Here is a 17,097-nt window from a genome sequence, read left to right on the forward strand (position 1 = left end):
ATCATCATTATTATTATTATTATTATTATTATTATTATTATTTGTCGTACAGTCAGCCAGACGTTCAGACTAGGTTTGCTATTTTTGTACACCTCTCGAGTCCTTACCGAGGACCTGGGCTAGGCAGATGTGGATGTTTGATGATATTATAGATATCACCACAGGAAGGAAGTTGTTCTTAGTAAAGCCGCCTTTTGCAATATTGGTTTAATTTTTAATTTGATTCACAGTCTGGGATTGGTAAAAATTTAACAGTTCAAGTCCTAAACAAGGATCGAAGAGCTGGTAAGGTAACGTCCGAGAATGGTGTTTTTATGCAAAATCTGAATTTTCAGGTCTAATAAGTTCAAAATTTTCATGCATTTAGGCAACTCTTTGGGTATTGCTTCAAAGGCTCCTATCACTTTTGGGACAACCATATTTATTATCCATATTTTGAGATAATCCCTACCACATATTTGTTATCATGACCCTATGGGTTTCAATCTAATTCATTTTTACAATATACATGCTGTCCCTTCTCTGGATCAATATTCATTCAATATTGTCAATTATACTTAGATTTTAGAGTTTTCATATATTTATTACCAACAAAATTTTCAATAATAGCTGTCCACATTTCTGGTACAAGTTCTGGCTTCTACTACAATGAAACAGTCACAGGATATCTTCTTTTCATATATCAGAAGCCAAAATATATCCTATGTTAATCTGCTCTAGCTACTATTTGGATTTAGATGATTCTGTTTTCAAACTGAAGACCACAGTTAACCTTTAACTGGTAGTGATAGAATATCTTTCAGATTAGAGAGTTGTACAAAAACTGTTGGATTTAACTTTATACACATGACATTCATTTCATTAAATTAACATTAATTTGAATGTATTAAATAGAAATAAACATAATTTTAGAGGGCTCCAAGGTGCGGCATTCAATAGTAGCTATTTCATTATACATGAAAGCAAAATGTGGATTATTTTTTTCTAAAATACTTGCATAATTTATCAACTTTATTCAATAATATATGGTAAAATAATTCCATAAACCCTTTAAACCTAACATACAAATGAATAAGAAGGAAAAAAGTAAGGAAAAACCACAGTAAAATAAATTATAGTATCTTTTAACATATATTTCAGCACATATTAAAAACAGATGCTTTGAGGGACATAATCCTTCATATAAATTATCTATTACTAAATTTTAATACAAAATTACATTTATTGTGGTGGTGGATTTGGCAAGAAATTATCTTGGCTTATCTTTGTTTATTGATATTGAAACTTGAGAACACATTCTGTGGTGTGAAAGGCCAAATATTTGCAACTCAAATACTTGAATTAGCACTAGAGGTATATAAATAATTATAATGCAGAAATGATATACTCAAGCACTGCTGTATAAAGTATAATACATAAAGTATTTTTGCATCTTTACTTTTAATTATGACATTCATGAACTTGATTTGAATATGCAAGAAGCAACGAAAAAAGATAGAAATAAAAGTATTTGTAAAAGATTATGACATCATACAAATAACATGGCTTATATATTGTTGTTTGAGAATAGAATAGAATAGAATAGAATAGAATAGAATAGAATAGAATAGAATAGAATAGAATAGAATAGAATAGAATAGAATAGAATAGAATAACAGAGTTGGAAGGGATCTTGGACGTCTTCTAATCCAATCCCCTGCTTAGGCAGGAAACTTCAGACAAATGTTTATCCCATCTCTTCTTAAAAATTTCCAGTGTTGGAATATTTACAACTTCTGGAGGCAAGTTGTTCCACTGATTAATTGTTCTAACTGTCAAGAAATTTCTCCTTAGTTCTAAGTTGCTTTTCCCATCGATTGGTTTCCACCCATTGCTTCTTGTTCTACCTTCAGGTGTTTTGGAGAATAGTTTGACTCCCTCTTCTTTGTGGCAACCCCTGAGATATCGGAACACTGGTATCATGTCACCCCTAGGCCTTCTTTTCATAAGACTAGACATATCCTGTTCCAGCAACTGTTCTTTATATGTTTTGTTGCTCTTCTCTGCACTCTTTCTAGAGTATCAACATCTTTTTACATCGTGGTGCAAATTTGATGCAGTATTCCATGTCTGGCCTTACCAAGGCATTATAAAGTGGTATTAACACTTCATGTGATCTTGATTCTATTCCTCTGTTTATGCAGCCTAGAACTGTGGTGGCTTTTTTGGCAACTGCACCACACTGCTGGCTCTTATTTTAGTGATTGTCCCTTAGGGCTCCAAGATCCCTCTCACAATCACTACTGTTGAACAACATATCACATATACTGTACCTGTGCATTTTGTTTTTCTTGCCTAAGTGTAGAACCTTACTTTTTTCACCATTGAATTTCATTTTGTTAGATAGTGTCCAATGTTCAGGTCTGTCAAGATCCTTCTGTATCTTAAGCCTGTCTTCCAGAATGTTGGCTATTCCTGGTTCATGTTGGAAATGTGTAATTGTGGCCTTTGCATGAAGACATAATTATTCAGATATTGGTATTTTGATATATGTAATCTTGACTTGCTACAGACAACATTGAAGAAAAGGGATCCATACTTCATCAATTTCCAATATTCTCTCATTTGTAACATCCAGTTTTATAGTAATACAAGCCTGTTTGCCTTTAAAGAAATTCTTAAAAGCTGGTTATAAAAAAATATAAATACTGGATTTTCCCACCCACTTTTTTACAAGATTTTAAAAAGCATTTCCTGGTAAATAAATTTTGTTTGCATGACAATTTATCCGTTACTATTCCATATTCAATAATCCAGCTTTTTATGTAATTAAATTAATAGCTGTGCCAGGAAAAGAGCTGTGCTACTTGCATGAAAATGGTGGAATAGCTTGAGGACAGTCTTGAATTATAAAGAAAGTGATAATAACCCTTTTATTAAAATTTATCAATTAAAACTATTTTCTAAAAAACATTATCCTATAAGTTTAATCAAATTGTTATGATTGGTAACTAGTTTTCCAGTTATACAGTGTTTCTATTGATACAGATTGATATTTGATCTTCCAAACTATAAATGGTAGGAGTATAAATTTGTTTATAAATTGTTCCATGTTCAGATATAGAAGGATGAATTGTGAAAAGTGTCAACATACAGCCTGAGATTCTAGTTTATTCTGTACTGTTTTGAGAATGAAAAAGAGAAAGATTATAGTCGTCAAAAATAAAATTTCTAAAATAAGAAAACTTTTCATAGGTGTAGGATGACATTGTAGCATAGGCTGCAGTGAGTATGCCACTCTATACAAATCTTATCTCATGTTCATATATTTATATAGATTAATGTTTTATTTATTTACTTGTTAAATTTATATAGCTCCTCACATCATACAAAGTGACTTTGGGTAGTGTACAATACAGATTACTGTTAAAATATAATGTAACGTTATATATAATAAAATATAATGAAGGAGGAAGAGGAGGAGGAGGAAGAAGAAGAAGAAGAAGAAGAAGAAGAAGAAGAAGAAGAAGAAGAAGAAGAAGAAGAAGAAGAAGAAGAAGAAGAAGAAGAAGAGGAGGAGGAGGAGGAGGAGGAGGAGGAGGAGGAGGAGGAGGAGGAGGAGGAGGAGGAGGAGGAGGGGGGGAGGGGGAGGAAGAAATTGTTTCACTTTGCCAATTCTTGCTTTTTTCTACAGTATTCCTTTTTTCCCTTAACTTTTAAAATAGTTTTCCCTCATTGTCTAATTTATTTGTTTTCCCAAGGAACTATAGGAAAAGGAAGACCATGCTCTTCAGCTTTTGTTTAAGCCTTACATGATTTGGGCACTTCAGGCCACTGTGAGAACAGAACACCTAATCAGAAAGGTCTTTCATCTGTGTCCATATGGAAGATTCTATTCATGAAGAAGAAATATTAGTAAAACTGAGAAAAATGGGGCTTGCTACAGCACAAACAATATAGTATCTATTGAAAAGGGTGACTATGTCTTTACTCAGATGAGTCTGAATCTACTTACTAGTCATATACTGTATATGATTAGAGCCATGATGGCGAACCTATGGCACACGTGCCAGGGGTGGCAAGCAGAGCCCTCTCTGTGGGTATGCACACCGTCGCCAGCTGCTCTTCTGGTTTTCGGTGCTCCGGCATGCGCAAAAACCAGCTGAAACCCAAAGACCAGTTGGCTGGCGTGCACATGAGCGCATATTCCAGTTTGGATATTCGGTGCTGAAAAGCTTCACCATCACTGGATTAGAGCTTGATCAAAGACAACGTCAGTTGGGATATAACTTTGAACTAATGTTTAATGCAAGCCACATTCAGTATCTTTTATTAGTATATTTCTTTTTTGTACGTGACAAAAAAGTCATTACCAAGGGAAAAACTTGTCCTTCATGTTGTGATCGTTGCTAGCAGTAGAAATTATTTTGAACTGGTCTTTTCTGATACTGACAGTGACAGCAGGCATCAGGCATCAGGCACAGATTGTCTGTGGAAATGAGTTGCTTTGGGTATAGCAAGAGAACAGAAATCTGCATTGCCACAACTGTTTTTTTGGCAGACAAGACTGATCAGCATGCTGCCCTTTATCTTCCTACCAGGGGAGTCACTGCAATATGAAATAACATTATTGCACATTTTTGAAAGAGATGTTAACATCCTTCACAATAGAAAGGTTTTTTTCAGGGTTTTTTTTTTTTTTTGAAAAAACCACCTTTAATGTAGCTTAGCAATCTGTCAACATTCATTTGATATGTCACTTCAAAACACTTATAACTGTATATTAAAAATCTTTATGTAGGTCCTTGTTCAAATATTTTTGAAACTGTGTATTTAATGGTTATAGAAAATTGAACAGAAATGGTCATGCTTTTCCCCCAAGCAGCAATCATCAGAAAAATATCCTTATTGATATAAACAAAACAAATAAAGGAACAAACAATTTATATTTATATCACTGCTTTGTCAGTTCAGAGAATTCTAGAAAGGGGAGGAGGAGCTTTAGGGCAACCAAATTAAAATGTCCCCAAGAGATCTCTGTTTTGCTTTTCCTTGACCACATCTAGGAACTGCAGCCCATAATTTGGGGATAATTTGTTCCACTGTCATATGACTCTTTCTGTCTCTTGGCAATTTTTCACCAGAACCCCATTGCTTCATTTGGTTCACATGGGAGCTGTTTATTATTTTGAGAACTAATATGTCTTTCTGCACTGAGTAATGGTTTGCCTTTGCAGCCTCCTTTGAGTATCATGCATTTCATCTTCAACATGCATATAAGCACAAAGTGTAAGCATGTGTGTACCCCACACTTACAAATTAGTCTGTGTGCTTGCTACAAAGCAACAGCAGTAGCAACATGGTGACACTGTTTCTGTATCAAAACTAGTGAATTAAAATTTAATGCAAACATTGGTGGAATGAGCCAGAAAACAGAAAAGCAGAGATGGAGAAAAAGAGAGAAATATTTGCTCTTTTATGTGCTTGCATGCTTAACATAATGTGCACTCTGATGCTTTTCTCTCTCTTTTTCTTTCTCTCACTTTGACACACAAATATTATGGAGAATGTCATCTAAAGCAATCACTTCATTTGTCTGGGTATAATTATGTAACCGCAGCAACAACCCAATATAATATTTATTGCACATCAAAAAGTAAAAACAAACATGAGCATCTTACCAACAGTATTCCATACTGCAACATTTCTAAAGAAAAAAAAAAGAAGATTTAAATAATGTACTCTGTATGAAAAGAATAAAACACTTTCTTAGAGCTGCACGAATTAATATGGGTAATAATTTGAAGAAATAAATTATTGCATAATTTAAAATAAAACTCCAGTTATGTTATTGATATCCCAATAACATTTGGTGAATAATTCATTGAAGAAGACTTTCCTCATTTATTTAATAAATTATTCACAAGAAAATCACAAAGAAACTCACAAGGAAAATTAGTCTAATAACTTTCTGAAAGACTGAAAATCCAATTGACCTCCAGTAAAATATTTCTAAAATCTGGGATATTAAAAAAAGGCTCATTCTCACTTAGAATGAGAAAGCAAATGACATGATCAATAATTCAACCAGGTTACAGGGTATCCTTGAGTAGTTTTAAGGACCACCACTAGTGAGGGGTGTGGGGAAAGGTATAGCACACAGAGCTCTGCCTGACATATTTTGGAAACTTGTCCATCTTTCTTCCTTGCAGGTTGTTCAAACACCAAAATAGTATAACTGCAACACTCAAGGTATAACCAACTAAGCTTGCCTGAAATACATGGCCTGGATTTGCAGCTTTTCTGCCTGCTTGTTCAGTCAGCAAGCAGCACTAACAGCACTGTTTGCAAGTGAAGAACCTGGAGGGAACAAATAGCACTGCTGCTGCCAGTTCAGTAGAATGGAAGCAGATGGCATTTTAGCAAAAATGTTGGGAGGACATGCTGTAGTTTCTTATCACCCCACAGCCCTTATTTCCTAGAAACCTGGTTTTACAATTCACGGCTGGTATCAAATGAGACTAATTTAATCTATGAAAAAGTAGATTATGTGTTCCATATTATCAGTGGGTTGGGCAATGAAAAATAAAAGTTCCTTTAAGTCAAGCTCAAATTCTGGTTCTTCATGGAAACAACTATGTAGCTCTAATCTATAGTAGGAAAGCAGATTGTTATTTCCTCTCCTTCTTCTCCTCGTCCTCATCCCCCTCTCCTGTCCTTTTTCCTGTCTACGCTTACAGTCCTGGGTTTTTCAAATGATTTCCTATTCTTGTACCAATCTATTTTTGCTGTTTGGAGATTAGTCATAGGCAGCTATGTGTTAGCACCTATTGTGATGGGCATTTATCCATTAAATCTTGATAAAGTAGATATTACTATGTTTAGTATCAAAGATTTACTATCTTTTTAAAAAAATGAACATAAATTTCTGATGTACAACTTTTACACAAGATTTTTCTTTCTGTGTAATGATATTAAGCTTGTCCATGTATAAATTATTAGACTTTCACCCAGTCTTTACTTATTCTGTACTATATACCTTTTGCTTTATCCATCCCATTTTTCTCCTACAACAATAAGCCAGTGAAATAGACTAGTTGAAACTGCCTGGCTTATTGGTAATTTAACCTTTATTCTTCCAATTATATCCCACTACTTAACCACTGCATCATACCAGCTTTTCACTGGATCTAATATGTTTTATTTCTCATCCTATTACATGCAAATTATTTCTTAACAGATATTCTTGAATACTTTATTTGGCTAAGTGTGATTAGACACTGAAGGAATTTGCCTCTGGTGTGGAAGCTCTTCGTGTACATGCAAAATAAAAGAATCATCTTCTTCATCATCATCATCATTATCGCAATAGGAGGGAGAAGTAAAGAAGATAATAATAAGGACATGTGTGTGTGTGTGTGTGTGTGTGTACACAATCTCTATATACACATAGACATTAGACAGCCCTATGGGTCTAATTAGGTGAATGCATGAGTGAAAATTTGTATCTAGCTATTTTGGCATGCATAAAGCATCGTCCCAAAGAGAGGAGTTGAACCAGTTTATTTTCAGGATGTGAGGGATCTGCAGATGTCAACTCAACTCTCCTTCTGACCTACACAATATACAGATCTTCTATGGAAAGCAGGCTGGTTGCAATTGTTCCTTCTGCACTTAACATAAGAGTATAAATTACATTTGTAATAACTATCTTTTTGCTATCCCATTTATACCTGAGACTAATAATTTTTTGGGGACTCCAAGATTCTGCTTTCAATTGTTGATTGCCACTTTGTGAATCCATTTGCAGGTCATTTAGTTATGCTAGTATTTACTTTCTTTCTAGCAAGTAGGTCTTGATTCTTTGTGTGTTGAGAATATAGTGACACCAACTTATCCTTATGACACTTGGTGAATTCTAGATTTAAGAATGATTTGTTGAAGTACATTTTATGATTTTATTTTAAAACTGTAGAGTTTATACTTCTACATTACAGCCTTTTCTGGATCGGGACGCCTTGCGCACGGTCACTCATGCCCTTGTCACATCTCGTCTGGACTACTGCAATGCTCTCTACATGGGGCTCCTCTTGAAGAGCACTCGGAGACTCCAACTGGTCCAGAATGCGGCCGCGCGGGTGGTTATGGGCGCGACTCATTGCGCCCATGTGACACCTCTCCTGCGCAAGCTGCACTGGCTCCCAGTGGTCTTCCAGGTGTAATTCAAGGTGTTGGTTACCACCTTTAAAGCGCTCCATGGCTTAGGACCCGGGTACTTGCGAGACCGACTTCTGCTACCAATAGCCTCCCACCGGCCAGTCTGCTCACACAGAGAGGTACTCCTCAAGGTGCCGTCGGCCAAGCAATGTCAGGACTCCTTATGCACGGTCACTCATGCCCTCATCACTTCCCACCTGGACTACTGCAATGCTCTCTACATGGGGCTCCCCTTGAGGAGCACCCGGAGGCTCCAGCTGGTGCAGAATGCAGCCGCGTGGGTACTTATGGGGGCGACATGGCGCTCCCACGTAACACCTCTCCTGCGTGAGCTGCATTGGCTTTGGTGGTCTTCCGGGTGTGCTTCAAGAAATTGGTTCTCATCTTCAAAGCGCTCCATGGTTTAGGGCCCAGTTATTTACGAGACCACCTTCTGCCACCAATAACCTCCCACCGGCCAATACGCTCCCAGAGAGAGGGTCTCCTCAGGGTGCCATAGGTCAGGCAATGTCGGCTGGCGACCCCCAGGGCAAGAGCCTTCTCTGTGTGGGCACCCGCCCTCTGGAATGAGCTACCCCCAGGGATACGACTGATCCCAGACCTCCGGACCTTTTGCCGGGCTCTGAAGACTTTTTTATTTCAGCAAGCCGGGCTGGCTTAAAATTTTTAATTGGTTAATTTTATGGGTAAGGGGTTTTAAATTGGGGGAAGCCAATATAGATTTAATTATGTTTTAAAGTATTTTAATGTTTATATTGTATGTTTTTTAATCCTGGCTGTTCACCGCCCCGAGTCCTTCGGGAGAGGGGCGGTATAGAAATAAAATTATTATTATTATTATTATTATTATTATTATTATTATTATTATTATTATTATTATTATTATTATTATTATTACATTTGCACAAAAAAGTTGAGTTTGGATTGTTCAATTTATCTGTATCAGGAAGAATGAAGTATTACTTTCCTTAAGTAATGAGTACAAAGCAGTACAAAAGTCTTGTCTTAATAGCTAAAAAAAATAAAATAAATGAGAGACAATTTTACCATTGCATTTTTCCCATGTAACACACTTCTAATAGAACAAGATGTTGGAAGCTGAGCAATATGGTTTAGGACGGAAATAAATAATCTCTCCACACTTTATTTTGGGCCAGGGGTTTCCATGATGGGACCTGTGCATGTTTTTAAAAAAGTCCCAACTGTGCAACCAAAGCTTCATCCACATAATATTTTTGCATATAAGGCTAAGGCTTCTATGGGTGATCATTACCACTCTCTTGACTATTTTGACATCTCCCTGTGCATGATGGAGCCCAGAAACAGATGAAATATCAAAGGTTATATTCCAACTCTTAATTTTTCATGAAGAAGCTGCACACTGGAAATAGTTGAGATTATTTTTATTATTTAATTATTTATTTAATTATTTTGTTTAGCTGTAGGTATTCTAGTTGAAAATATTTCAAAAGTTTGGACGTTTGGAACAAGTATATTTTATGGAATTATATGACATGCTTGAAATGAAAAAAAAGTTGACACTTATTCAGAGGAATATTCAAAACAGCTCTTAATTGAGAATATTAAGTTAATTCAATATAAATCTGATAGGAATATAAATGAACTATTTTGTATAGGAAACATTTTACTATAAGTCAATACCCTTCTAATCACTTTGATTTCTTGACTGCTCAGAAAAAGAACTATGAGGTACTATTTAAACCTATCCCAAAACCATCAAACTGTGACAACTTCCAATGATTAGTATCCCATCTTATCTTGATTAAGTTCCATATTTGTCTGATTGCTTCATCTAACTGAAAAGTAATGTCAAACACCAAGACTCTCCAGTTTCTTTATCCTCAAACATTAGAGTCCTACTAAATTATCTCACTCTAGTGGTTTCATATGGATGCTAAAATAGCACAGTATTCAACCCACAAGATCTTTTTTTGGCAGAAAATAATGCTGTGTGTGTCTTCCAGCTAAGAATTCTTGTGGAACCTCAACTGTGTGGAAGAGATGCCTCCCTAGAACTTTTGTACATAAGGATTTCATTTGTTAATTTGTTTTTAGTAGACAGAGGATATTAGCAGTACAAAGGGGAGTCTTATTTAAACCAATTAGGTATTTTAGCATTCATATGGAAGATTCAATTTTAAAAAAGCCTTATAGATTTTTAATGTTCAATAGGAATGCTAGGAAACTTGTAGATATCAATATTATCAGCTAAAGAGACGTCCACATTACCACTAGGATTAATATTACCCGGATGAATATTATTTAAAAGTGATTTTCAGTCCTGTGTGTTTTCTGGCCACTTGCAGTTATGCTTTGTGTATGTATTGCTGATCAGACCATCATCTTGTTCTTTCGTACTTTCCTCTTTTCAATTACTTTTATTATTTATATTTGTTTTTATATTGTGACCTGCCCAGAATAATATGGAATGAATAGAACCTAATTTTATTAAATTAAATTAAATGAGGTGATTACTGAAAATTCTAAATACTCATGTTTCTCTTCAGCCATGATTAAGTGTGGAAAAGGTATGCCACATTCCTTATAATTACAGGTAGTCTTACAATCACTCATTTACCAACCATTTGAAGTTACAACGTTCTGAAAAAAGTGACTTACAACCAGTCTTCACACTTATGACCATTGCAGTATCCCTACAGTCACATTCAGGCACTTGTCAACCACCATGTATTTATGATGGTTTTAAGATCCCAGGGTCATGAGATCACCATTTATTTATTTATTTAGAAAATTTATATTGCTGTCTACTAGTACATAGCGACTCCAGGTGGCTTACAAGAACATAAAAGCACAATATAAAAGAAATAAAAATAAAAATAATAAAAAATAAAAGTAATAAAATAATAATCCTCCACTCCCCCACCATGGCACAACACACATTCATAACAGCTATTTATTGGGCTCCATCTTGTTCTAGGTTAGAAATAAAATTATCCTATCCTATCCTAGGTTCCTTAGGCAGAACCACATCTTCAGGGCCTTCTGAAAGAATGTTAGAGTGGAGGCCAATCTAAATTCTGGTGGGATTATATTCCAGAGAAAGGGTGCCACTACGGAGAAGGCCCTTCTTCTGGCTCCCACCAGATGTATCCCCTTAGGGGATGGAACCATTTGCCACCTTTTCAGATGGTTTCTAACAAAGTCAATGAGGAAATCCAGATTATCTTAATGATCACATGATTTACTTAGCAATTACAATGAATATCTTACAACTATGGCAATTTCTTTTTTAAAAAAATCAAGCACAAGTCACTTAACAATCACCTTGTCTAGCAATGGAAATTCTGGTCATAAGTTGAGGACTATCTGGTAAGAAACATATAATTGCAACAAACAAACAAAAATATCCCACTTTCTACAAAGTTTTTTTCCTCATACTTGTATGAATTCTCTTTGGAACAAATTAATGTCTAACTTGTGCCTCAGTCATTATCACTATGAAGAAGATCTCTTGCTGAAGCTACAGCCATTAAAATCAGCAGCAAGTAATTGCCTTTCTTTCTTCCTTCAGCTCTGCACTGCAAGATTTTTAATAAATAGCTCTACTTCAGTTTTTTAGAATTTAGTATTGTAGAGCTCACCAGCAGGAAGGTGAAGGAGGGCAAACTGCCAAGCAGTTCTAGGCATTTCAAAATCAATATCCCTTCATAGTAGAGGCTGATCTCCCTTGGTGTGGGGGGAGTGGGGAACACAACCCTTTCCTTTAAGAACTAAGTGCCAAAGGAGTGACTTTTTCATTCTGTGATGACTCACTTAATGGCAAATTTTATAATAACAGTGTTTTAAAGCAGATACCAAAAGAAACCTTGCTTTGAATGGAGACATGTAGCATCACAACTAAATCAAGCTGCCAAAGCAACACACCAGATTGCTACTTTTATTGTTAATTTTTTTTTCTCCATCTTGAACACTTCTTGAAATTGTTGTCATACTTGGCTTCTTGTGCAGTGTCTCATAAATCTGTTAGATTGGGAGTGGGCAGATATACCCCTGCTTCAGAATGAAGACAATGAGCAAAAAGGGGGCTGCAGTCTGTTGTAGCTGTACAATGAATATCAATAAAATATTTTTTTTCTTTTGAATTTTGCAACTATGACAGTGTTAGCAAATTGGAGTATATGTGAAAACATATTCCTTGGAACAAAAAGGGTGCTTAATGGTTATACAAGGGCTGTTTTTCCTAAAGAAATTGTCCCAGTTCATGCTTCTCTGATGCAGATTGCAGTGTTGTTCATCTTTGCAGATTCTAGGGTTTAAAATGAAATGTTTAACAGTAAAAAGACTGTGTGTGTTGCATTATTTTTAAATCTATAGTTTGAGGCATAAATGAAGTAGACAGATTTGGGTGAAAACATCCAAAATGATCCAGCTGTAGTTTAGAGCAAAGATGAGAGAATTTTTAACCAGCTTCTGTCCTAGTTTTCCTATTTGCTTTACTCCATCTCTACTACTTTACATATATTCTGGTTTTATTAAAGCATGTAGAACAAATCACTTTCTATGACAGCATATAAAACCTACTGTAGTGAGCCAAATTCTATCAGTCCTGTTAATTTATATAAAATCTAAAAAATAGACTTAAACAAGATTTAACTATATTTTATAATATCATAAAGATTATGTATCAAAATCTATCAATGTGCACAATACATTGTACTTTGATAAAATTTCCCACAAAAGTAATACTTAAACAACTGCAAATATGCTTAGAATATGGTTTAAGCAATATTCTAAACTAAAAATATTATGCAAGATGAATTTACCAGATTTACTTTATCCTGACAATATATATATAGCATGTTGTTGTTGTTAGTTGCAAAGTCTTGTCCAACCCATCGCGACCCATGGACAACATTCCTCCAGGCCTTTCTGTCCTCTACCATCTTCTGGAGTCCATTTAAGTTCATGCCTACTGCTTCAGTTACTCCATCCAGCCACCTCATTCTCTGTCATCCCTTTTTCTTTTGCCCTCAATCTTCCCCAGCATTAGGTTATTCTCCAGTGAATCCTTCCAGAGACATCACCCTGGCAACAAAAGTGCGTATATTTAAGGCTATGGTTCTCCCAGTTGCAATGTATAGCTGTGAAAGTTGGACCATAAGAAAGGCTGAAGCACCAAGGAATTGAGGCCTTTGAACTATGGTGCTGGAGAAGATTCCTGTGAGCCCTTGGACTGCAAGGCGATCAAACCAGCCAGTGCTAGAGGAAATCAACCCTGACTGCTCTTTAGAAGGCCAGATCCTGAAGATGAAACATATAGCATACAATTTTTTAAAGTTGCTATTAAATCAGTCTTTGTCCTGCTTTATAATTTATGTGTTATTTTCAGTCTAAGAATCCCAAACAAGGACTTCATGCCATGGCATTTTCAGAGAACAAAAACATTTGTAAAGAAATTGTCTTCTTATAACTTCAAATAAATTTGAATGTTTTCAATTGAGTGAAGCACAAGCAATTATATTTCACCAAGGGAAATAGAATGGGTCTATTGCAGATTACATACACCGACACCAACTTTTATTTTCCCACAGAAATAGTAGAATGTGGTGACTGATTTAACCATGACTTTATGAGTATTAGCATGGCATCCACATAGATCTCCTCAAGCCTGATAATGAAGTACAGACCAACGGACTTATTTTCCTGAAATGTACTGTACTGTAGATGTATATGTACTGTCTGCTGTCTATTCTCTGTCTTCCTCTCTCTCCCCATCTCTCCCCTCCCCTCATATCTACCTATCTATATTTGGTCAAGACTGATTGTCCTATGCGGTTTACTGAGTTTGTATGCTTTTTATTTTCAGTCAGCTAATGGCTGAAGTTATGTTATGGATTTTTAGAAGTTGAGTGAGCAGTGAAATATTTGGGGTTTGGGCTATTCCTCACAGTGGAATATTTTGAAACTGATGAATGGGTAAATTACACAGTTCCACAAACTTGATTCATGATATAATAACATTTAATAATTTATATTAAAATATAATACATTTATGGAATTATATAATGATATTAATATGACATAATCCTCATTTCTGTTAGCCTTTCAGAAAATTCTGGAAATGGTGTTTGTGGATATTAAATAACTTTGGGAATTCCATAGGGAAATACAGTCATTAGATCTCTCTCTGTCTGTTTTATCTACCTATGTCTGTCTGTCTGTCTGTCTGTCTGTCTGTCTGTCTGTCTCATTTATCTTTCATTTTCTATCTATTTTAGGAGAAAATTCTACCTCTATTTAATGTTGGGCCCATTTAATTTTTTTTATTGTTGTTGTTGTTAATTTTAATGGTTTAATTTTTATTCTTGAATGTTTTGCATGGTTTTATTTCTGCTTTTATGATATGCTTGATAGATGAGCAGTGTATACCTTTAATTTAAAAAAAAAATATGATTGTGAGTGCATTCACCTCCCAATAAAGCTTAGTAAAGGCATCACATGCTTTTTGAGGAATCATTCTTGAAGACAAAGATTAATTTTCCCACGTAAAATTATTTAAATATAATAATTACTATTAGTTATGTGCATTATTCATGGTTGGTTTGTTTGGTTATGCAGTCACACACTCAAAATGACTCAGGCAAGATACAATTAAAAACTGGGGGAAAATCATACTTATAATAAAACTGCTGGCAATTCAAGAATCAAAACAGTCATATGGATGGATATCGCATGTCGACTGAATGCCTGGGGAGGGGGAGAAACAGGTCTTTAGAACCCTATGAAATGAAGCTTCCTATGTTCCTTTCCTTGGCTCCTATTACCTAAATGAATCTCGTCGAATAAAACTCTTTGTGACCTTTAAAATATATATTTTCCTATATTTTGGAATTACCTAAATTTGCACTATGCATTAAAAATACAAAATTCCCAAGGGTAGAAATTGATAGCAGGATACGTTTACAAAAACAGATGAAGTCACTATTAGAAGGCACTGCTAGATTACAGGTTATGTAATGCTTTAAAAATATTAAGTAAAAGATTTCATATGGTTGATTTTAATAAATCAAATATTAAGGGCTTCATTGGGTACTTTCTTACCCCACTTGTTATAAGTTCCAAGTGTTTGGCAACTCTATGACTCTATGATCAAATAAAAGATGGAAAATTAAATATTTTTCAAAAAGTGCGGCAATTGAAAAAGTTTAGCTCTTTCAATATCTAGGCTTTGAGAAAGGCAAATAGATATTTTAATTCCTTGATTATTAAAATAAAATAAGAAAAGCTCTGGGAAATCAGGTTAAGTGCCATAAAGTGCAATGTTCAGAATTTTTCCAGAAAGAGACCAGGGTTATAAGACTATGCAGTTCTGAGCTAGAAGAGGGAGGAGGAAAGAGTTCAGGATAGCCACACCCTAGAATGTCTCCAGATATTTATTTATTTATTTATTTATTTATTTATTTATTTATTTATTTATTTATTTATTCAATTTATATACCGCCCTTCTCCTAGTGGACTCAGGGCGGTGCACAGCCAAAACTAAAATACATAACAATACAAAATTTAAAATTAATTAAAAGAATTATATACTTTGGCCCGAATTAAAACAGTGCGAATTAAAACCCATTAACAAATTAAAACTAAACAATTAATAACCATTAAAAACTAAAAAAGGGGGGCGGGGTTCACGCCAGCCCTGCTTGCTGAAAAGAAGTGTTTTCAGGGGTCGGCGAAAGACCCGAAGATCCAATATCCTTATCTCTGGGGGCAAATCGTTCCAGAGGGCGGGGGCTGCCACAGAGAAGGCCCTCCCCCTGGGGGTCGCCAGCCAACATTGCCTGGCCGACGGCACTCTGAGGAGTCCCTCTCTGTGGGAGCGTACTGGACGGTGGGAGGCTATCGGCGGCAGAAGGCGGTCCCGCAAGTACCCAGGTCCTATGCCATGGAGCGCTTTAAAGGTGGTAACCAATACCTTGAAGCGCACCCGGAAGACCACTGGAAGCCAATGTAGCTCACGCAGGAGAGGTGTCACATGGGAGCGACTCCTCGCTCCCATAATCCCCCGCGCGGCCGCATTCTTACTAGATATACTAGTAAGTAAAATTTATAGCTTTAGTTTGGCAAGATTATGTCCATTAGGTATAAGCAGATAAAGGATTGAATTCAATTGGGTATCATTGTCTGTTACCTGGGCATGGGTTAATATAACCTCTTTTCTTACAAAGGTCCCTAATTTTTGATGAGCTAAGATCTGTCTGATTTCAAGAAGAAATGCTGCAAAGGAAGAGCAGTAATAGCAACATGCAAGCCTCTTACAATTTTATGCTTACTCTGAAGTGTTAGAGAATTCCATCCACCACCTGAAGGACAAATTGTTCATAAAAAAGGAGAAGCAGTTCTCAGTAAAATAGATTAAAGGCTCTAATGATTGTGCCATTAATTCTTTTAGAATTTAATCCTGCATTTTTATAAAAAGGACCAGTCTTCACTATTCAATTATCTTTTAGAACTTGATTTATGAAATAATCCCATCAGCCTTGCTATTTGCATAGGTAGTTGTCATGGTACATGAAATGGGTGACAGGCCTGCTATTAAGAAATAAATGTATACTATTTGAACTTCAGTACATTTTATATCCCACTTCATTAATAAACATGCTATGCTAGGGAATATAAGACTGTGTGTATGTGTGTGAATCATCTTCTCTCACCCCTCCCTCTCTCCTCTCACTTCCTCACTCTCTCTCTCTCTCTCTCTCTCTCTCTCTCTCTCTCTCTCTCTCTCTCTCTCTCTGTGTGTGTGTGTGTGTGTGTGTGTGTGTGTGTGTGTGTGTGTGTGTGTTTGTGTTTGTGTGCTTGTCTTTTTCCTTGAGGACTTCACAAATGATATACAATATAAATAGCTTTTTAGAGAAATGT

Source organism: Pantherophis guttatus, chromosome 6, assembly GCF_059756535.1.
Source record: "Pantherophis guttatus breed Tessera chromosome 6, ASM5975653v1, whole genome shotgun sequence".
In the NCBI taxonomy this organism is placed as follows: domain Eukaryota; kingdom Metazoa; phylum Chordata; class Lepidosauria; order Squamata; family Colubridae; genus Pantherophis; species Pantherophis guttatus.